Source organism: Protopterus annectens, chromosome 3.part0, assembly GCF_019279795.1.
Source record: "Protopterus annectens isolate FY-2018-M chromosome 3.part0, PAN1.0, whole genome shotgun sequence".
Taxonomy (NCBI): domain Eukaryota; kingdom Metazoa; phylum Chordata; order Ceratodontiformes; family Protopteridae; genus Protopterus; species Protopterus annectens.
This window is the reverse complement of record NC_056731.1, coordinates 1476952203-1476977415: the sequence shown is the minus strand read 5'-3', so window position 1 is coordinate 1476977415 and position 25213 is coordinate 1476952203.

Here is a 25213-nt window from a genome sequence, read left to right as displayed (position 1 = left end):
CTCTTTACAGGATTTCCTACGGCTATATTATGTAGCACAGTGTGGGTAACAGTGATCAGTAATACCTTATTATTCAGAGCAACTGCACACTCACAATTCCATGCATACCAGAGTAAACAGTACCAGTACAGGGTATCAAGCTTTTATTTCTGGGCACAGTGTTCATATCCGACGTACCTGTCGAGCAATATTTGTTAACACTACCTGAATGCTGCCACACAAAGTACCAGATTTCACATTATTATAATGCACATACATCTCACTCTGTTACTGTACACACTCTGGTCACAGCTTGACAACATGGGAGTGTAGATAGGGCATACTTGGCATATTAGTGTCATAACAGTTTGAGAGTTGCTAGAGTAACAGGTTTGTTCATATAGATGTGTGGCAATCAGTTGTATTCTCTGTTTGCTGTCTAAACATATGGGATCATCCCACTGACTTCCCAGAGGGACAGAGTGACAGGCAGCAGATATGGGCCCATATACTGTACATTCTGGTCTTATCTGTACAGTTGTGGGGTATGATTCTGTATGCAGCCTACTTCCACACCCAGGATTCTGACCATAGCCGTGTCTGCTAAAACTAAAACACTGTCCATCACAGTTGTGTGTGCTATATAGATATTGCTGTATATCTCCTATTTGCTTTCTGTCTTATAATTCTCCTGTGGTTTTACATTCTGACCTTGTCCATCTCTTTCTGCACAGACTGTGGCCATGTCTTGACCACATGCAGGTGAACTGGGACATATCTAGACTATTGCCCTCTGCAGACACTGAAAGCGCCAAAAGAGTAGAGCCAGCATATTGTGTTCCAAATTGTCTTTATTCAAATAAAACAACAAAAATCGAACAGACCGGTTTCGGACGGAAAATATCACAGCCTTCTTCAGTGTAAGTCAAATGCAGCTTCTGTTGTAGGTTAAATACATCCATCTTAAAACCTGTTGGCCCATACTAGAATTGTTCATTCAAACCAGGTGGAAACAATCCACCCAGTTTAACAATCCACTTTTTTCTTTATTATTTAAAATAGCATACCCAGTTTTATTGGATTTATTGCCCTCGATGATGTCAATAACCATGAAAGAAAATCTGGTAGTGGGTGTGTTAGAATGTTTATACAATGCATTGGTTACCTTTTTGTTTTTAATATTACTGATGTGTTCAGAAATTCTGATTCTGAATGGACGAGAAGTCTGGCCAATGTAGAAGCAACCACAAGTGCATGTAGCTTGATATATTAACCAGTCAGTACTGCAATTAGCAAAGAAATTTAAATCATAAACTATAGGGCTGTTGCGGCTGGAAAATTGTTTGGATTTTGTGACCTCGTCACAATGGATGCAGTGTCCACATGGGTAGCAGCCAACTAAAGGATCCCCCGATAGTGTAGATTGTACATATATAGAGGATTGATTCAGTGTCTCACGCTTGTAATGATTAAAACAGGAACCAAGATTTTTGCCTTTACGGAAAGAAAACTGACATCTTTCTGGTATGATGTGTGCTAGCTCCTGATCACATTGTAAAATATTCCAATGTTTATTCACACTTTGAATTAAGTTGTCAGATTTCCTGGCATAAGTTGTTAGGAATCTAATTGGTTGTGATGCCTAATTGTTATGGTCTTTGTAACTTAGAAATTCTTGTCTGTCAATGGAATTGACCAGATTACTGGCCTGCAATACATAACCCATACCATATCCCCTAGATTTGAATCTGTTTGTAAGTTCCTTCCTTTGTCTCTGAAAAGAGGAATCATCAGAGCAGATACGCTTTATTCTGATGAATTGCGATTTTGGGATGTTCCGGGCTATGTGTGTTGGATGGAAACTGGACGCATGTAGGATGGTATTATATTGGGGATATTTCCTGAATACTTCAGTACTCAACATATGATCTGGTAGTCTGTTGATAATCACATCCAAAAACGTAATGCTGTTCAAATCATAATGAACAGTAAATTGTAATCCCCATGGGTTGTTGTTCAGGTAAGATATAAATTCATGTAACACATTTGTCTCACCATTCTATACCATCCAACAGTCATCTAAAAACCGTCTCCAAATGTCAATGTATTCCAAATAGATGTTGTTCACATGATCATAGATAAGATGTTTTTCGACAAAGGCCATAAACAGGTCAGCATATATTGGGGCAAATGAAGCACCTATCACTGTGCCCTTTGTTTGTAAATAACAAGTATCCTGATAAAAGAATACATTGCTATTCAGAACATGTCTAGCTAGCTGAACCAAAAAGGAGTTGAAGTCAGGTCTGTATAAATTGGCCACTTCCAGCCAGTATGTAAGGGCTTCTAAACCAGATTCGTGTGGAATATTCGTTTATAAAGCACACACATCTAGTGTGCACATCAACCAATCAGATTCCAATTTGCTATCTGAAATGATCTGCAGGAAATTTGTAGTGTCCTGTAACCAAGAACGTACAAGATGGAGCAAAGGCTTCAAATGTTTAGTAAAATATAGAGACAAAGGTTCTGTGATATAACCCTTTCCTGAGACAATTGATCTACCCGGTGGATTGGTGGGATTTTTGTGAATTTTCGGCAAAAAATAAATATATTGGTTGGCCGGATCCTGAATGGTAAGTTGATGCGTGGTATCATTAGTAATGATAGCTTCATCCCTAGCCTGAATTAAAAAATCATTGATTAGTCTTTTAAAACGATGAATGGGATTAATATGCATCTCAAAATTATATCTACCATCAGACAACTGTCTTTTGGCCTCTTGATCATAATCACACCAATTCAAAAGAACCACAGCTCCCCCTTTATCTGCAGAAATTATGACAATATTATTGTTGTTTTGAAGTTCCAGAATAGCTTGTTTTTCAGCAGCAGTTACATTATTCCGTTTGGAATATGTGTCCGACCTGGAGAAATGCAGATCTTTGAGAAAGCTATTCTGGAACTGATGTACCAAAGGATGCATAGGGAGAGAAAAAGATGATTTGTGATAAACAAACTTGTCATCAGTAAAATTGTTTTCATTGTCACCAAAAAACATTCTCAAATTTAGCGTTCTACAAAAGGACATTAAATCCTGAGCAAAAATATCTTCAGACACCATGAAACCCGGAATGAAAGTTAAACCTTTATTGAGGACAGCCAAATGGGCTGAAGATAGCACAAAATCAGACAAATTTAAAACATTCCTGTTATAATCCAAATCTAATTCTGTATGACCATTTTCAAGAGACTCTGAATGTTGTTTATGCCTCCTATGTTTGCGTCCCCCCGCTGATACTTGGGCCTAAAGGGACAGACAACGGTGTCCTCTTAGCGGACGGTGAACTTGATACTGACTGTAACTCATAATCTGTGCAAGAAGAGATTTTCTCAGTCGAGGAACCTGTATCATGACCTGATTTTCTCAAAATGGAGCGTGGTCTCTTTCTTTTGGAAGTTTTAGGTAATGAAGGTGTAAACCTCACATGCTTAGTACTATTTGAAAAAGGATTTCCATGCTGGTAATCAGCTTGATCTCTCTGGAATTTTTTGATCTTCCTACTTCTAAGTTGTTGTTCTAAATTGTTCAGGTCCATGGCTATTTTACTGAGATATTTATTATAAAAGGATTCACCTTCAAATGGTTTGACATTATCTACCAATTTGGTCACTGTATCAATCTCTTTATCAATAACCCGATCATAGTATTTAGATAAGGTTTCAACAAAAGATATACTGGCCTGTTGTTGTATTGAAGACCATTGGCTCCTGAGCTCTGAGTCTATTTCCCCCACATGAGGTTGTATACATACTCTCAAACCTCGAGGGGTTATCCCTTTGGCAATGTATGCCTTAAACAATTTCGAATGCCAGATGTTAGATCTTAAAGATCGAAGTTGTTTAAATAAATTATCAAATACTATTGCACAGTTGGATTCGGAACCAAGAGAATCATTGGTGTCATTGTAATTTTGTAGTGAAAGACCCAAGCCAAATGTTCTGAGGTCTTCCCTATCAGCTGATAATCCTGTTACCAAACTTGAAAGATCCATAATGAACTTGAGGCTTGTCAGGAAATTCAAACCAAAAAATATATTGATTTATAATACTGATAATAATAGTAAAAAAACTACGTCAGTACAATTTTGCTGGAAGATTTACACAATTGTAGGTACAATAACAGCTCATAAACGAAGGTCCATACACCATTCAATGCTAAAGCTGTGTCCCTACTTGATCCATACAAAGGACAATTGCCCAGTACCAATCATAAAAATCATTAAAAAAGAAGAATGCAAATGGCTCTAAACTGTGCAATATGGAGCATGAATGGTAGTAGCCCATAGGTCAAATACAACAAAAAGGATCCAAAAAAATTATTAAACTGGACCAAATTGGTAGGTAGGTCAAAATACCATGAATAATACTTGCGTTAGCCTCAATGGACCTGTGCAAGTAATGGAAATATACAATCTAGACGAGATGATACTAAATAGTATCTCAAATAACCCAAGATAAAGCTTGGTAAAACATGTACACATAAGCTGATCCTAAGGATGACCAATGAAACACTTATATGAAATGATACTGTAGATAATCAAATGTTAAATACAGAACAAATATCAGCCTGCACCAGCAAATATGATGTCTAAATACTGAAACTGTAAAGTAAAGAACAAAATGTGGTCAATATTGACCTCATATCATAAATTCAATAATACAAAAAAAATGTTGATGAGAGAAAGCAAAAAAATGATATCAAACTATATGAAAATGTTGTATCCAACTTGAAAAACAAGCCAGTTACAGAGAATTTTGTCCATTTAAAGATATGAATGTCCAAAATGAATCCCAGCCTTGATATAAGTAGCACCTAATATAATTATGTCCATCTGATGTAAACTAATGTTTCTCATAAGCGAAATGCAGAATCCATTTGTATGACAAAAAGAAATTTCTTCCTTATCAGAGTCACCAAATGGATGATGGAAAACAGTACCTTGTTTATCAAGCACAGAGTTTGGCCATTAAATGTCTACCAAAAAAAAAAGGCAAACCCACTGCTATAATCTCGTGTTGTTGCATTCGTAAAATCCACACAGTTAAGATATCCCAATTGCAATTTAAACACGAAATACGTTAAACTTGTATGGCATAACAAATCACACAGCCTTGATATAGGTGACGCCTGGTAAAATTATATCCATCTGATGTAGAATGGTGTCTCATATAAGCAAAATATAGAATCCATTCGTGTAAACAAAAAGAAACCTCCTCCTTATCAAAGACGCCAAATGGATAATAAAAAACAGTACCTGTGTTGTTCGATCACAAAGTTGGCCGTCAGATATCTACCAAAAAAGAGAGCAAACCGACTGCTTTGATCTCGTGTTATTGCATTCGTAAAATTCACACAATTAGAATATCCAAATGACAGTTTAAACACAAAATGCGTTAAACTTGTATGGCTCTACTTCGATGGTAAAACAAAACACACAGGTAAACAGCTTTGAAGCCCCCATCAAGATGAAACGAATATGGCCATGTTGAGAATCTTGTATTCCATGCCAGAAAAAGCGTGATGTCGAATAAATGCCACCAATGTATCCAGCTTAAACCTGGTAATAATAAACGTCAAGCGCCATATAAATCCACAGCACCAACAACGGATGATAATCCACAAAAAACGACCAAAAAGAGTAAGATGGTGTGTCACAAAAAAAAAAATAAAAATATGACTAGAAGAGAGATTGCACAGATAACTGGCAATCAGTATCAAGAGCACAGGCCTTTGGTGTGATTATGATCAAGAGGCCAAAAGACAGTTGTCTGATGGTGAATATTATTTTGAGATGCATATTAATCCCATTCATCATTTTAAAAGACTAATTGATGATTTTTTAATTCAGACTAGGGATGAAGCTATCATTACCAATGATACCATGCATCAACTTACCATTCAGGATCCGGCCAACCAATATATTTATTTTTTGCCGAAAATTCACAAAAATCCCACCAATCCACCGGGTAGACCAATTGTCTCAGGAAAGGGTTATATCACAGAACCTTTGTCTCTATATTTGACTAAACATTTGAAGCCTTTGCTCCATCTTGTACGTTCTCGGTTACAGGACACTACAAATTTCCTGCAGATCATTTCAGATAGCCAATTGGAATCTGATTGGTTGATGTGCACACTAGATGTGTGTGCTTTATATCTGAATATTCCACACTAATCTGGTTTAGAAGCCCTTACATACTGGCTGGAAGTGACCAATTTATACAGACCTGACTTCAACTCCTTTTTGGTTCAGCTAGCTAGACATGTTCTGAACAGCAATGTATTCTTTTATCAGGATACTTGTTATTTACAAACAAAGGGCACAGTGATGGGTGCTTCATTTGCCCCAATATATGCCGACCTGTTTATGGCCTTTGTCGAAAAACATCTTATCTATGATCATGTGAACAACATCTATTTGGAATACATTGACATTTGGAGACAGTTTTTAGACGACTGTTGGATGGTATGGAAGGGTGAGACAAATGTGTTACATGAATTTATATATTACCTGAACAACAACCCATGGGGATTACAATTTACTGTTCATTATGATTTGAACAGCATTACGTTTTTGGATGTGATTATCAACAGACTACCAGATCATACGTTGAGTACTGAAGTATTCAGGAAATATCCCCAATATAATACCATCCTACATGCGTCCAGTTTCCATCCACCACACATAGCCCGGAACATCCCAAAATCGCAATTCATCAGAATAAAACGTATCTGCTCTGATGATTCCTCTTTTCAGAGACAAAGGAAGGATCTTACAAACAGATTCAAATCTAGGGGTTATGGTATGGGTTATGTATTGCAGGCCAGTAATCTGGTCAATTCCATTGACAGACAAGAATTTCTAAGTTACAAAGACCATAACAATTCGGCATCACAACCAATTAGATTCCTAACAACTTATGCCAGGAATTCTGACAACTTAATTCAAAGTGTGAATAAACATTGGAATATTTTACAATGTGATCAGGAGCTAGCACACATCATACCAGAAAGATGTCAGTTTTCTTTCCGTAAAGGCAAAAATCTTGGTTCCTGTTTTAATCATTACAAGCATGGGATACTGAATCAATCCTCTACATATGTACAATCTACACTATCGGGGGATCCTTTAGTTGGCTGCTACCCATGTGGACACTGCATCCATTGTGACAAGGTCACAAAATCGAAACAATTTTCCAGCCGCAACAGCTCTATAGTTTATGATTTAAATTTCTTTGTTAATTGCAATACTGACTGGTTAATATATCAAACTACATGCACTTGTGGTTGCTTCTACATTGGCCAGACTTCTCGTCCATTCAGAATCAGAATTTCTGAACACATCAGTAATATTAAAAACAAAAAGGTAACCAATGCATTGTATAAACACTATCTAACACACCCCACTGCCAGATTTTCTTTCATGGTTATTGACATCATCAAGGGCAATAAATCCAATAAAACTGGGTGGCACTCTATTTTAAATAATAAAGAAAAAAAGTGGATTGTTAAACTGGGTGGATTGTTTCCACCTGGTTTGAATGAACAATTCTAGTATGGGCCAATAGGGTTTAAGATGGGTGTAGTTAACCTACAACAGAAGCTGTATTTGACTTGCACTGAAGAAGGCTGTGATATTTTCTGGCCGAAACTGGTCTGATTTTTTGTTGTTTTATTTGAATAAAGACAATTTTGGAACACAGTATGCTGGCTCTACTCTTTTTGGCATTTCAGATTTGGTCCTAAGCCATGCATTTGCCTTTCGCGCAGGAGTGCTTTTTTGACTGTCACTCTCTGCAGACACTGGCCATGTCTTGACCACATGCAGGTGAACTGGGACATATCTAGACTATTGCTTTCTTCAGCCTTTAGTGACTTACAACACTCTTTTACAGGATTTCCTACACGGCTATATTATGTAGCACAGTGTGGGTAACAGTGATCAGTAATACCTTATTATTCAGAGCAACTGCAACACTCACAATTCCATGCAATACCAGAGTAAACAGTACCAGTACAGGGTATCAAGCTTTTATTTCTGGGCACAGTGTTCATATCCGACGTACCTGTCGGAGCAATATTTGTTAACACTACCTGAATGCTGCCACACAAAGTACCAGATTTCACATTATTATAATGCACATACATCTCACTCTGTTACTGTACACACTCTGGTCACAGCTTGACAACATGGGAGTGTAGATAGGGCATACTTGGCTTATTAGTGTCATAACAGTTTCGAGAGTTGCTAGAGTAACAGGTTTGTTCATATAGATGTGTGGCAATCAGTTGTATTCTCTGTTTGCTGTCTAAACATATGTGATCATCCCACTGACTTCCCAGAGGGACAGAGTGACAGGCAGCAGATATGGGCCCATATACTGTACATTCTGGTCTTATCTGTACAGTTGTGGGGTATGATTCTGTATGCAGCCTACTTCCACACCCAGGATTCAGACCATAGCCGTGTCTGCTAAAACTAAAACACTGTCCATCACAGTTGTGTGTGCTATATAGATATTGCTGTATATCTCCTATTTGCTTTCTGTCTTATAATTCTCCTGTGGTTTTACATTCTGACCTTGTATTACAACACTCTTATACAGGATTTCCTAGACAGTTATATTATGTAGGACAGTGTGTGTGGCAGTGATGAGTAATACCTTATTATTCAGAGGAACTGCATCAGTCACAATGGCCTACAATATCAAAGTAAACAGTACCAGTACAGCGTATCATTCTTTTATTTCTGGGCACAGTATTCATATCTGACAGACCTGTGGAGCAATGTTTGTTAGCACTACTTGAATGTTGTCACATACAGTACCAGATTCCACATTACTATTATGCACATACATCTCACTCTGTTACTGTACACACTCTGGTCACAGTTTGATAACAATGGGGTGTAGCTAGGACATACTTGGCTTATTACTCTCATAACACTTTCAGGAGTTGCTAGAATAACAGTTTTTTTTTCTCATAGATGTGTGGCAATCAGTTGTATTCCCTGTTTGCTGCCTAAACATCTGGGATCATCCCACTGACTTCCCAGGGGGACAGAGTGACAGGCAGCAGATATGGGCCCATATACTGGATATTCTGTTCTTATCTGTACAGTTGTGGGGTATGATTCTGTATGCAGCCTACTTCCACTCCCAGGATTCAGACCATAGCTGTGTCTGCTAAAACTAAAACACTGTCCATCACAGTTGTGTGTGCTATATAGATATTGCTGTATATCTTCTATCTGCTTTATGTCTTATAGTTCTCCTGTGGTTTTACATTCTGACCTTGTATTACAACACTCTTATAAAGGATTTCCTAGACAGTTATATTATGTAGGACAGTGTGGGTAACAGTGATCAGTGATACCTTATTATTCAGAGAAACTGCATCAGTCACAATGCCATACAATACCAAAGTAAACAGTACCAGTATAGTGTATCATTCTTTTATTTCTGGGCACAGTGTTCGTATCTGACAGATCTGTGGGAACAATGTTTGTTAGCACTACTTGAATGTTGCCACACACAGTACCAGATTCTACATTACTATTATGTACATACATCTCACTCTGTTACTTTACACACTCTGGTCACAGCTTGACAACATGTGGGTGTAAATGGGACATACGTGGCTTATTACCCTCATAAAATTTTGGGGAGTTGCTAGTTTGTCATCTTTGTTCTCATAGATGTGTGTCAATCAGTTGCATTTCCTGTTTGCTGCCTATATGTCTAGGATCATCCCACTGATTTCCCAGGGGGACAGAGTGACAGGCAGCAGATATGGGCCAATTTACTGAACATTCTGGACATATGACTCTGTATACAGACTACTACCACTCCCAGGATTCGAACCATGGCTATGTGTACTAAAAATGCAACAGTTAACATCTCAGTTGCATGTGCTATTTGTATTTTGTTGTCTGCCTTTTCACTGTTTTCTGTCTATGTGTCTCTCAGTTGTACTAAATGACCTCTGGGGATTACACCAGTCATATACCGACATTCCTACACATTTTATTTATGTTTCACAGTGTGGGTAACAGTGCTTAATACAACAGTACTATTAAGTGATTGCAAATCTACATTACCATAAGATACCTGGGTATACACATGCAGTCCAGCAGTTAGACCATTACTGTCAGGCTATTATGCTTTTATTTACATACAAACTATATGAGACTCTTTCTGCCATATTCTCCAGTGTATGCAGTACTTGCCTTAAACATTACAGGTTTTATACTGGCAATTACCTTACTAATACTTTTAGATGTATTTTCTATGACAGTACATGCCAGAGTATTACTAATCTGCCTCTCATTCCAACCTCTCCAGACAACAGTCATGGGCCTCCTGGTTAGCGACCTGCTCACTTGCCACTGTGAAGGACATAAGAGGAATATTTAGCCATAGATATCCATAATATACATGAGCTGGCAATTATTACACACATAGTGGAGTGATACTTACACACAGCTGGGACAGCCCCTGCTGTCCTAGCCTCTTGGATCCACTGTTCCAAGAGATCCCCCTTATACTGGTTCAGGTCGGCATAGTGATGCCTGACCTGCTCATTAGTCCGGGGTTTACCATTGGCACTGGTAAGGTCATGGGCGAAATGGTCCCAGGCTTCTGACTTATACTGGGAACCCTGTTACTGGTCCTGCAGCAGTCTCTGCTCATGGTCTTTGACAAGGAGTCCTGCCATAACTCTGGACTCCTGAATGCCCCAGCACTGCACCTGGAAGCACAGCAAGCGGAAACTACATCCAGTTATGAGATGTATTCCCACCTGTTGGGTTTAAGTAGGGCAGAATTCCCGCACTTTACCGTGATTGGCCAGTTTTGAAAAGGCAAGCTATGGGCAAACCTGCTTACCTAAGGTTGGCATTGTTTAAAGAGGTATACCACTGGGCACATTAAGTTAGCTGGCCTACACATTGCTTACACCTCTTAAGCTGGCCTGTGCAATGCTTAACGTTGCTTAAATTTGACTTTGCATTATATTTGCTTTTTGGCATTGATTTATTATTTATTAAATCTTATATATATGTCTGGTATCCATGATTCATGTGTATGTACACTGTATGGGGTCCTTATGTTTAGTAGGGGACTTCAACACTCTATTACATTTACACCTCTCATCTGGGCGTACTTCAGTACTCCAGTTCACATATTTCTGTTATGTAGTAGGTTATAGAACATATGACTGTATACTGATTCCTTTCACATGTTCAGTTTGATTTTAGTATAGTGAGGGTTTGTTTGGTGATACCTCACTCTTATGTACTGCTGTGTTGGCTTGGTGGTTAAGTACTGTGACTATAGTGTATAGGGTCCTGGGTTCAAAACTTGTAAGGCTGTTCGTTTTATTGCTGGGCAGTACAGTGCCTGTTGGATACAGAGTGATTAAGGCACTTTTAAGCACTTATAAGTGGGTTTGTGCAGGTTTGCTCGAGGGTAAGCAATGCTAACCTCTAGTTAAATATGCTTACAGACAGTTAGCTTCAATATTGCTTAACCTGTGTGTGCATTGCTTACCCCCACACAAATGGGCTTAAACCCGCTTACTAGTGCTTACATATGCTTACTCCCACTTGCTACTGCTTAATAGTGCTTACACTTGCTTACTAGTGCTTACTCCCACTTACCACTACACTGATTTAGACAGTAACGTCTAATGGTTCTTGGGAAGGTGGAGGATTTGGAAGCCATATGGAGTTATCATTCATTACACATTTTACCTTCCATTTGTATCCATGATTCATGTGCACATATACTGTATGGGGCACGTGATTATCTGTGGACTTTGCAACATTAACACCTCACATCTGCATTTAATGCAATACTCCAATTCACAAATATATGTTATTTAGTCAGTTATGCAACTAAAATATTGGTCATAAACATGATTTGACATGGAAAATGGAATGTGCTGCAGTGGAACTCGAACCAGGAATAACAGCTTCTCATGTGAATGCTTTGCCCACTACACTATTGCTATACTGAAGCATCTGCATTTATATACCTTGTTATCCTCTTCAGCCATTTAAGCTGCATTAACCATAGCTAAGCGATGGGCAAACCCACGCACCTATGGTTAGCTTTAATCGGATTCATAAAAAAATGGTATGTTTATTTTGTTTGTATTTACTATTGCTGTTGCACACATGGGGGTATTTTGCTGGGGGTATGCAGACACCTATGACCGGTCTAGCTCATTCTTTTGGCCTTTCTGCTGTTCTTCATTACAGGGCATATATATTCTAAGAGCTCTGCTCTCAGACATGCCCCCTGCACTCTTACACACTCCATGTGAAATTTGGAGCTCAGGCAGCGTGCCTTTATTAATATGCATGGCACACTGCTGTCCTGCTCCTTAATGGCTGCTTCTGTGCAGGACTAAGCTAGTCCTGCATGGAAGATTAGTAAATCTGTGGGCTTCACTTCACCCTAGCTATGCTTCTGCAGGTTAGTATGAGGGTTAGGCCTCTTAAAAATATGTTTTCATTTTTTTAAGTATGTTTAATAATTTTGTTTTCAGATTCAGTTTGTCAGACTTAAGTAAGTGATACTAGATCCCATTCCTACTGTTGGTTAAGAGTTGAAAAACATACTTCCAAAAAAAAAAAAAAACACTTTTCAATATTATTTATATCACTGATGTTGAATTCTCATACCGGAATTTTCTAAACCTTTCTTATCTCTTTTCTTAAAGATTAAAGCCACTTGTGATTCTCTCTTGTACCAGTTACTACTGCAGATTTTAAAAGTTTCTTTGAAGTTATTCACACTTGCATCAAGTCCCCTTGCACATCCCATGCCCCTGCTACTTATATGTACTAACTCTGAGATCGCACTACAGTGGGGAAAAGGGTATATTTCCTTATCCCCACTGTATTGTGCTTTGGTTAACTGATTTACGCAAAAGTGCACTTTTGCCTAAGTGCACTTTAAATGAAGTGGGTCTCGGCATTCTGTTATTTGAAAAAGTGTGTTTTCAAACAATAGAAGTAGACCTATATATATATATATATATATATATATATATATATATATATATATATATATATATATATATATATATATATATATATATATATATATGTATGTATGTATGTATGTATATATATATATATATATATATATATATATATGTTATATATATATATATATATATATATATATATATATATATATATATATAGTATATATATGTATATATACACATATAGGTCTACTTTGATTCACTGAAAACTCATTTCACTGAACTTCAAAACACTCATACCAAATCGCTGAAAGCTCAAATCACTGAAAACTTTTGGTCGACAATTCATTTGATCGACAAGCAGTTTTATGTGGGGGGCTTTGCCCCCCACACCCCCCCTAACTATATATATCAACTCCAGGGTCGCACAACATTGGGGAGGGGGGCAAATCTGCCTGTCGACCTTATGAATTGTCGACCAAATAAATGTCGATCAAATGAACTGTCGACCATGTGAAGGGGACCCATATATATATATATATATATATATATATATATATATATATATATATATATATATATAGTTAGGGAGTGTGGAGTGTATAGCCCTCCACATTGGGGTGTGTGGGTGGCATAGACCCCCACATACTTTTTGTTTTATATTGTTAGCTTTCAGTGAAATGAGATTCATAAATATAAAACCTAAGTAGGTTGGCGGGGGCTGTGCCCCCTGGACCCCCAACTACATTTACTAACTCCAGGATCACACTACATTGGGGAAAAGGGCATATACATTTTTATTTGACATACAGTACTTACATTCACTGATATGTGATTCAATGAAATGAGTTTTCAGTGATTTGAGCTTTCAGCAATTTTTTGAGTGTGAATTAAATTTCAGTGAAATGAGTTTTCAGTGAATCAAAGTAGACCCATATATATATTTATTTATTTATCTATTTGACATTTGTTAACTGGGATGGTCCAACTGGGCATAACCCTTTTTCAGTGGAGACCGTGGGAGAAAATCTCCAGAAAACAACACTAAGAATACAATGAGATTCAGTGGAAGACAAATATTTATAAATCTAACAATATCAGCAGTAATAATAATATCATCATCAGTAATAATAATAATAATAATAATAATAATATCATATACCTATAAGTAAGGAGTAAGGAGATAGATAAGATAACAGAGAAGCAAAAGGAAGGCAGTAGGAAGGAAGCAAAGCTAGAGTAGGGGAAGAGTTCAAGTTGGATGATTACAGAGACAAGACCAGGTACTGGTAAGATGCAGATTTAGTGTTTTCTTGAATTCATGAACATTGGAGATATTTCCCAAGGGTAGAGGAAGTTTTTTTCCAATGTGAGGCAAGAGAAGAGCTGAAGAGATACTGTCTAATAAATTTATTAGGTTTATAAATTTGAAGTAGATGTTGATCAGATCTTCTGAGAGACTGGGGGGTGTAAAGAAAGATATGTTCTGAAATACTAGGGCAGTTGTGGGGTTTATTCAGTATGGAATGAATAACTCAAAGTTGAGAAAATAAGAGTTTGTTAGGAAACTCTAACCAGTTAAGTGACTTCAGAGCAAGGCACTGATGAGATATGAAAGGCAGGTTAGCTGCAAATCTGGCTACTTTATTATAGTAGATTCTAACTTGGAAAGAACAGAAGACTGTAGATTAGTTAGGCTTTGTGAGACATAAAAGAGGTTAGGAAGAAGGAAGGCATGGGCGAATGAGATTCTAGTGTCAAGGGTGAGGAACCTTTTTATTTCTATACAATAAACCAAATTTTGGGTAAGTTTTCTTAATACATTGATGTACATGTAGATCAAATTTGAGCCAATCATCTATGGACACACCAAGGAGCTTAGTATGAGTTTCAGGGGAAAGGAAATTATTATTTAGTGAGGAGTTGGTAAATGATTTCAGATGGTAGAGGGATTTTGGGGGGAAGAGGAGGAGTTTTGTTTTTTGAGGGTTAAGAATGAGTTGATGGTTAGATACCCAGGATTCAGGATTTTTGTGTGATAGTAGATCTGTAGTGTTCTCAGCAAAAGAGAGACTAGTGGACTCATCAGGAAACTGAATGAGGGAGGACTAGATTGGTATAGATGGTTAGTAAAGATGTTAAAAAGAAGGAGACCTAAAATTGAGCCTTGTGGGATGCCCATATTAATAGGGAGAAAGGGAGAGAGAGAGTAGATAGCCATTTCACAGATTGCATCCTGTCAGTAAGGTAGCTGTTGAAGCAAGAGATAGTAGAAGTGCATAAGTTGAGTTGGGCTAGCTTGGATAGGAGGATGGAGTGCGAGACAGTGTCAAAGGCTTTAGAAAGGTCTAAGAAGAGGCAGGACACAACTTTATTGTTATTTCTAGCTAGACAGATAGAGTTGATAAAAGAGATGAGAGCAGTGGTTGTACTGTGGAAAGGGCAAAAACCATGCTGGGTTGGAGTAATCAGGTTTTCTTGGATAAGATAGGTTAAGATTTGTTTGTGAACACAATGTTCAAAAATTTTGGAAAGAGGAGAGAGAATTGCTATAGGTCAATAATTAGACAGTTCAATAGAATTCCATCCCTTGTGGATGGGTATTATGTGGGACTTTTTCCAAATAGTGGGGACAGTTAATTCCCTAATGGAGTGATTAATAATGCTAAAGACAGGATATGCTATGGAATTAGCTGCAATCTTAAGGAAGTGAGGTGGCAGTTTATCAGCAGAAGGTAAACATGGTTTCAGCTTAAGAAGCAGGTTTTTAATATATTTAGTAGGAATTGTTTTTAAAGAGACGGGAGTTAAGTGGTTGAGAGGTGGTAGGAGGTGAAAGATTAGGTGGGTAGGATGTCTGCATGAGCTTACTGATGGTATCAATGAAATATGAGTTAAAGAGAGATGCAATTTCAAGTGGAATGTTATTAGGACATGGGTTGGGAGTTGAAGGATTGCCAGGGTGGAGAATATGGTTAACAGTGCTCCAGAATTTATTAGGGTTTCTAGATGAAGATGTTTGGTGAGTGAGATAGAAGTTCTTATCAATGATAATGTGCTTCTTAGTCAGATTACTAAGTTCCCTATATATTTGGAAATTAGAGGGAAATTTTGTTTTGGTCCAGAGTTTCCATGCATTGTCTCTTTTATGTATAAGAGACAGTGTGAAGGTAGAAAGCCAAGGAGAACATTGAGATTTAACTCAGACAGATCTAGGAGGGGCAAGAGAATCAAGTGCATTGAGGAAAATAGAATTAAATTGAAATACAGCATCATCCAAAGGTAGGAAAGAGAGAAAGGACCAAGCAATAGCTTGGAGAAAGTTGTTAAAGATTTGAGGGTCAAAGTTAGTTAGCTTACGACATGCAATAACTTTATGAGGTCGAGACTGATGGGAGGAAAATCTCTGGATACACATAGGGCTGTGATCACTTCGGGAGCCTGGGAGGGATTCAGGATAGCGATAGAGGTGAGGATTAGACACAAGAATCCAATCAATGATGGAGCTGGTGTTAGTAGGCTTATGATGAAAAGTAGGAGTTGAGAAAAGTTGAGTGTAACCATATAGGTTTAGGCTAGAAGCAGGTGAGTTAGAACAGATGGTAAACCAATTAATACTGACATCACCAAGTATTAAGGTCTTGTTGGGTAAGTTATCAGACATCCAATGAAGAATCTGTTCTAATAAGGGAATATTATTTCCAGGGGGAATATAGATGGAAACAAATGTTAAGGTTTTGTGTTTGTTAAGTTTGTAGTCAGCAATGATAAGTTCAGCTGAGTGAAAAGAGGAATGAGGTATGGAAGAGGGGGTTATGGTCAGGAGATCAGAGTATAGAATGGCAACACCTCTGCCTTTTTATATGTTTTGTCATGATGTATAATGCTGTAACCAGAAGGAAGAAATGCGTTGTCATTGTTACATGGTTTTAGCCATGTTTCAGAGTAGCAATGCATGGAAAATATTGGTCTATCCAAGAGTGCATCTCCAATGTTTTATTGATTATACTGTGAATATTAATGGAGTAAAGGGTTAGAGCTTTGGAGTTAGGGTTATGTGAGTGCAAGGTAGTTTGATAGCCAGAGGAAGTAGAGGATGGGTTAATAGTGGGCCCTGGGTTAGGATGGATGTCACCTGAGAGTAGTAGAGTGTTGAGAGGGTGAAAAAGAAGAGTAATAAAGGGAGAGAAACAGTGGATTTTGTTTTTGCTTCTATCAAGTGGAACGGTCAAAAGAGAAAGTTGATTTTTGGGAGAGTAAAGTCAGAGCAATAAGAGAGAGGGGAAGATATGCTAGGGGAGTAATGAGGTAAAGAAAGTGAAGTGTAGTGAGAAGAAGTGGGAAAACAAGGTTGCAAATAAAGCTGATTGTGATAAGAGGTTAGGGTGTAAAGGTGAATTAGAATAAAGGATATAAGGAGAGGGAGAAGAGGAGATAAAAATGAAGAGAGAATCATAGTATAATGAAATGGGAGGGTAAATCCAGAGAGACTAGTGAGTGTGTGGAGGGGTGAGAATGTAAAGTAGGAAGGAATGTAGAGGGGAGTAAATAGAGGGAGGAGAAAGGAGTAATATGAGAAGTTATAGAAGGGGCTTGTGAAATAGAGAAAGAACAAGATAGGGTAATGTGTAAAGGAAGTGAAGGGGAGGACGGTGGAGCTAGGAAGGTTGACTATAAAGGAAACTGATTATGGGTGGGTGTGAATGGGGGTAGGTTAGGGAAGTGAAGTGAGCCCGAGTGCAGTGAGGGCAAACAGAGCAGGTAGAATCCAGTAGAAAAGAAAAAGCTTCAGAGACATTCAGCAAAGAAAAGAAAAATTTCCATCAACAGAAACCTACTCTCATACTGTATATAACATCACACAGTGTAAACAAGAGTTGCAGGTTCACGCTAAATCAAGAGAAATTTTCCAGGGAGAATATAGATGGAATATAGATGGAAACAACTGTTAAGGTTTTGTGTTTGTTAAGTTTGTAGTCAGCAATGATAAGTTCAGCTGGGTGAAAAGAGGAATAAGGTATGGAAGAGGGGGTTATGGTCAGGAGATCAGAGTATAGAATGGCAACACCTCTGCCTTTTATATATGTTCTGTCATGATGTATAATGCTGTAACCAGAAGGAAGAAATTAATTGTCATTGTTATATGGTTTTAGCCATGTTTCAGAGTAACAATGTATGGAAAATATTGGTCTATCCAAGAGTGCATCTCCAATGTTTTAGTGATTATACTGTGAATATTAATGGAGTAAAGGGTTAGAGCTTTGGAGTTAGGGTTATGTGAGTGCAAGGTAGTTTGATAGCTAGCGGAAGTAGAGGATGGGTTAATAGTGGGCCCTGGGTTAGGATGGATGTCACCTGAGAGTAGTAGAGTGTTGAGAGGATGAAAAAGAAGAGTAATAAAAGGAGAGAAACAGTGGATTTTGTTTTTGCTTCTATCAAGTGGAACGGTCAAAAGAGAAAGTTTGATTTTAGGGAGAGTAAAGTCAGAGCAATAAAAGAGAGAGGAAGATATGCTAGGGGAGTAATGAGGTAAAGAAAGTGAAGTGTAGTGAGAAGAAGTGGGAAAACAAGGTTGCAAATAAAGCTGATTGTGATAAGAGGTTAGGGTGTAAAGGTGAATTAGAATAAAGGATATAAGGAGAGGGAGAAGAGGAGATAAAAATGAAGATATAATCATAGTATAATGAAATGGGAGGGTAAATCCAGAGAGACTAGTGAGTGTGTGGAGGGGGTGAGAATGTAAAGTAGGAAGGAATGTAGAGGGGAGTAAATAGAGGGAGGAGAAAGGAGTAATATGATAAGTTATAGGAGGGGCTTGTGAAATAGAGAAAGAACAAGATAGGTAATGTGTAAAGGAAGTGAAGGGGAGGAGGGTGGAGCTAGGAAGGTTGACTATAAAGGAAACTGATTAGTGGTGGGTGGGAATGGGGGTAGGTTAGGGAAGTGAAGTGAGCCCGAGTGCAACGAGGGCAAACAGAGCAGGTAGGATCCAGTAGAAAAGAGAACACTTCAGAGACATTCAGCAAAGAAAATAAAAACTTCCGTTAACAGAAACCTACTCTCATACTGTATATAACATCACACAGTGTAAACAAGAGTCGCAGGTTCATGCTAAATCAAGAGAAAAAAATGTTCAGGTAAGAAAACTAACAAATAAACAAGAGGGAAGCAGTCTAAAGCTGAGCCACAACATAATGAAGATAACTAAAAGTATAAATGCTGTACAGAGCCAATAAATTAGACAGGGGAAGTGTAACAGAGATTGGAGGGAGCATTTAATAATAGTTTCAAACTTGAGTAGAAAATGCAGTACATAGAGTGAATATGACTCACAGTACAATACAAGTACACGAAGCAAAAGCAGTTTAAAGGGAAAGGATTATACCATGTAATTAAAGCAGGAGGGAGGGAACGCTATAGAAAGTGACTCGGCAAGTGTGCATACCTTACAAAGTGTTACAGCAAGTAAATCAACAAAAACACAAAAATAGTTTAAAATGGACTCCCAAAGGAGAGTATACATTTATCTAAAGGGACTCTTTTGCTGGGAATGCAACTAACAGAGCAGGGGAAGAAAGCAGCACTTTTAGAGAAACTGCAGGCAGCAGGGATACAAATTAAGCTGAAAAAGAAAAAAAAAGCAAAAAAGTACTAGTAAGAGCTAGACAGGAAATAATAAATGCTTTTCAAAGAATGGTTATCATCTTATACAACTTGGAGACCAAACATATTGTTCTGACAGTAGTATAATTACAAAAATTAAACTAAGCTAATAGTATATAGAAATAAAACTAAGAAATTTACAAGCAAAGTAACAGCAAAAGGATTATTACCTATACAAAAGACAGCAGCATCAGTGTAAGTAAGCATGTGATGATCAAATAGATCAAGCAGTGTGTTGACATAGATACTAACACAGCATAAAAACTGCACTGCAACAGAAAAATATGTATATTTCCAGGTATAAGACACATCATAACAATATAGTGAAAAAAAAATAATTAAAACATGAATATTATGGAGTGCTCACTGTCTGAGGACTATAGTGTGGAGTTCAGAGTAAATTACTTTTTTAAAAATGACTCCAGTAAAGACATGTCATATAAGTAGATTTCTTCTGATCAGAGATAGGAAGAGTTGAGATAATTGACAGGCATATACATCAGTCCCATCAATGTGTGTAGCAACAGTGATAGGCAAGATAAAAATCCAGTAGAAAAGATAAAGCTTGAGAAACAATCAGCAAAGAAAAGAAAATCTACCATCAACAAAAACCTACAAAACCTACTCTCATAATGCATATAACATCACACAGTGTAAACAAGAGTCGCAGGTTCATGCTAAATCAAGAGAAAAAATGTTCAGGTAGACGACTAACAAATTAACAAGAAGGAAGCAGCTGAGTCGCAACATAAGGCAGATAGCTAAAAGTATAAATGCCATACAGAGTAAATAAATTAGACAGGGGTAGTGTAACAGAGATTGGAGGGAGCATCTAATAATAGTGTCTAACTTGAGTAAGAAATGCAGTAAATTGAGTGAATATGACTCGCAGTACAATACAAGTGCATGAATCAAAAGCAGTTTAATGGGAAAGGATTATACCTTGTAATTAAAGCAGGAGGGAGGGAACGCTATAGAAAGTGACTCGGCAAGGGTGCATACCTTACAAAGTGTTACAGCAAGTGAATCAACAAAAAAATTAAAATAGTTTAAAAAGAACTCCCAAAGGAGAGCGTACATTTATCTAAAGGGTCTCTTTTGCCTGGAATGCAACTAACAGAGCAGGGGAAGAAAGCAGCACTTTTATAGAAACTGCAGGCAGCCAGGATCCAAATAAGGATTTATCTAAAGGGACTCCTTTGCCAGGAATGTAACTAATATAGCAGGGAAAGAAAGCAGCACTTTTAGAGAAACTGCAGGCAGCCAGGATCCAAATAAAGATTTATCTAAAGGGACTCCTTTGCCAGGAATGTAACTAATGGAGCAGGGGAAGAAAGCAGCACTTTTAGAGAAACTGCAGGCAGCCGGGATCCAAATAAAGATTTGTCTAAAGGGTCTCTTTTGCTGGGAATGCAACTAACAGAGCAGGGGAAGAAAGCAGCACTTTTATAGAAACTGCAGGCAGCCAGGATCCAAATAAAGATTTATCTAAAGGGACTCCTTTGCCAGGAATGTAACTAATGGAGCAGGGGAAGAAAGCACTTTTAGAGAAACTGCAGGCAGACGGGATACAAATGAAGATTTATCTAAAGGGACTCCTTTGCCAGGAATGTAACTAATGGAGCAGGGGAAGAAAGCAGCACTTTTAGAGAAACTGCAGGCAGACGAGATACAAATGAAGATTTATCTAAAGGGACTCCTTTGCCAGGAATGTAACTAATCGAGCAGGGGAAGAAAGCAGCACTTTTAGAGAAACTGCAGGCGGCCAGGATCCAAATGAAGCTATACAAAAGACAGCAGCATCAGTGTAAGCAAGAATGCAATGACCAAATAGGTCAAGCAGCATATTGACATAGATACTACTACCACAGCATAAAAAACTGTACTACAACAGTAAAAATATGTATATTTCCAGGTATACGACACTTATCATAACAATATAATGAAGTACTGACAAACATGAATATTATGGAGTGCACACAGTCTGAAGCATATAGTATGGAGTTCAGAGTAAATTACTTTTTAAAAATCTTTAAAAATCTTAAATAGATTTAAAAATTTTAAATAAATATAAAACACACAACTAAAAAGCTAAAAACATATAAAAAGTAGAACAAGCTAAAGGGGATATATTACTATTCCCATTAAAACATATTAACTAAGTCTGAAACTTTAAAATCACATTCATATAATCCACTATACACCAACTAAATCAAATCAAATGCAATTTGATACAGTCAAATCAAATCAAATATTTCATAAGAAGCTTATTATTAAGCCCCTTTGATTGTAAAGTATCATAAATAAAAATAAACCATGCTTACATTTGTAATAATTTAATATAGATCCATGTCCCAGAGACCTTCCCAAACTCTGGAATAAACTACCTATCTATATCAAACAAAGCTCCTCATTAGCACTCTTCAAGAAAAATCTTGATGATTGGATGGGAAATAGGAAATTCACCCCGGGCATCATCTCTGTGGCTCTGCTCGACAGTGGCACAGGAAAATAATTTTCTTGGGTGGCAAAAGCCAGGGTACCTTTTTGGCTGGGCTTGTATAGGCCCCAGGGCCGATAGCCTAATATCTACCTATGAACGTATGAACCTAAAAACATTTAAGTAAAGGTCCAAACACTGGCAAACATACATAAATAAAAAAAACTTTTGTTGATCAGGTTTCCTATTATGTTTTACAAAGAAGTGTGATGCAATGGTACTAGTGGGAGAATTATTTCTCATCATCTTCTTTCAGCTGTTCCCATTAGGGGTCACCACAGTGGATCATCTGTTTCCATTTCTTCCTGTCCTCTGCATTTTGCTCTGTCATACCAACCACCCCCATGTCCTCTCTCATCACATCCAGAAACCTTATCTTAGGCCTTCCTCTTTTCCTGTTACCTGGTAGCTTCATCCTTAGCATCTTTTTCCCAATATACTCAGCATCCCTCCTCAGCACATGTCCAAACCAATGTAATCTTGCTTCTCTGGCTTTGTCTCCAAACCTTCCAACCTGGGCTGACCCTCTAATATACTTATTCCTAATCCTATCCACCCTCGTCACACCCAGTGCAAATCTTAACATCTTTAACTCTGCCACATCCAGCTCTAACTCCTACCTTTTTGGCAATGCCACTGTCACCAACCCATATAACATAGCTGGTCTCACTAACCTGTTGCAGACCTTCACTTTCACTCTTACTGGTACTTGTCTGTCAAAAATCACTCCTGACACTCTTCTCCACCCACTCCATCCTGCCTGTACTCTCTTCATCACCTCTGTTCCACACTCACCATTACTCTGAACTATTGATCCCAAGTATTTAAACTCATCACCTTCACCACCTCTACTCCTTGCTTCCTCACCATTCCTCTATCCTCCCTCTCATTCACACACATATATTCTGTCTTAGTCCTGCTGACCTAAATTCCTCTTCTTTCTAGAGCATATCTCCATCTCTTCAGGGTCTCCTCCACCTGTTCCCTACTCTCACTACAGATCACAATGTCATCTGCAAACATCATAGTCCAAGGGGACTCCTGTCTGATCTCGTCTGTCAACTTGTCCATCACCATTGCAAATAAGAAAGGGCTCAGAGCTGTTCCTGGATGTAATCCCACCTCCACCTTAAATGCATCCGTCACTCCCACTGTAGACCTCATCACTGTCACACTACCCTCGTACATATCATGTACCACTCTTACATACTTCCCTGACACTCCCGACTTACTCATACAATACCACAACTCCTCTCTAGGCACCTGTCATATGCTTTCTCTAAGTCTACAAAAACACAATGCAACTCCTTCTGACCTTCGCTGTACTTCTCCATCAACAGTCTCAGAGCAAACATCGCATCTGTAGTGCTCTTTCCCGGCATGAAACCATACTGCTGATCACTAATCATCACGTCCCTTCTTAACCTAACTTCCACTACTATTTCCCTTAACGTCATGCTGTGACTGATCAGTTTAATCCCTCTGTAGTTACTACAGCTCTGCACATCACCTTTATTCTTAAAAATGGGTGCCAAAACACTTTTTCTCCATTCCTTAGGCATCCTCTCACTTTCCAAAATTTCATTAAACAATCTGGTTAAAAACTCTACTGCCATTTTACCTAAACACCTCCATGCTTCCACAGATATATCATCTGGACCAACAGCCTTTCCATTCTTCATCCTCTTTATAGCTATCCTTACTTCCTCCTTGCTAATCCATTGCACTTCATGATTCACTATCCCCACATCATCCAACCTTGTCTCCCTCTCATTCTCTTCATTCATCAACCCCTCAAAGTACTCTTTCCATCTGCTTAACAGAATTATTTCTATCTCTAATTTGTTCCTTTACCCTCTTTCTAACTTGCTCAGGTGTTTGTCCTATATAATTTTTTTACATGGTCAAGCAAGTCCTTATACTATGATTTCCTGTTAACAATTATGGATCCCAGGAACATTAAAAAATAATCACTGTCATTTTTTTTTTGCATATTTGCAATTTTATATTAGCATTTTCATTAATGAATTAGCTACAAATTATTGAGAGGTATTATGAGAACTGCCATGAAGGGAGACAAAAATAAACTACTAATGTCAATGTATAATGCACTTCTCTAGAGATAATTGTTTGTTTAGCATTATTAAACATGCTATATTTCCATAGTCAGGAATAATTTAAGTAAGCAATAATGCCTGACAAGTGCATCTGTGTGCTTTGCTATATATTTTTATATATATATATATATTTTTTTTTTAAGTAAAATAGTTCCTCCGCCTAATGTTTCAAACTTTTTGTAGTATATGTAATGGCATTGGAGGAAGCACTTTACATCAAATATATATATATATATATATATATATATATATATATATATATATATATATATATGGGTTCCATACACTAGATCGAATTTTCACTAGTGCATGGAATGCTCACTGCAGCGAAAGTGCACTTAATCAAAACTACACTTACGTGAAGTTCAGTACAACTACCAGGTGTTGTACTGAACTTTCGTACAGTACTCACAGACCTTAGGGTTAGGGTAAGGGTCATAGTAAGGGGATAGCCCATAGGTCTATCCCCTTACCATGACCCGTGCCCAAACCCTAAGGTTCAAGACGACTGTAGCGCAGTGAAGGACATAGCAATGTCCTCCACTATGGTGCGATAGTCACGAACCTTAGGGTTAGGGCATGGTTTAGGGTAAGGGGATAGCTTTACTAACTATCCCTTTACCCTATCCCATGCCCTAACCCTAAGGTCCGTGACTATTGCACCATAGTGGAGGACATAGCTTGTTTTTTATGCCCTTCACTGTACTGCAGTGTTTTCGGTGAAGTGCACTTACGCAAAAGTTCACTTTCGTTAAAGTGAACTTTCACAGAAGTGAGGCTTCCTATTACAAGTTCGAAGTAGTGAACTTTTGTTTTTGTAATAGGAATCCATATATATATATATATATATATATATATATATATATATATATATATCAATAGTACTTAAAAAAA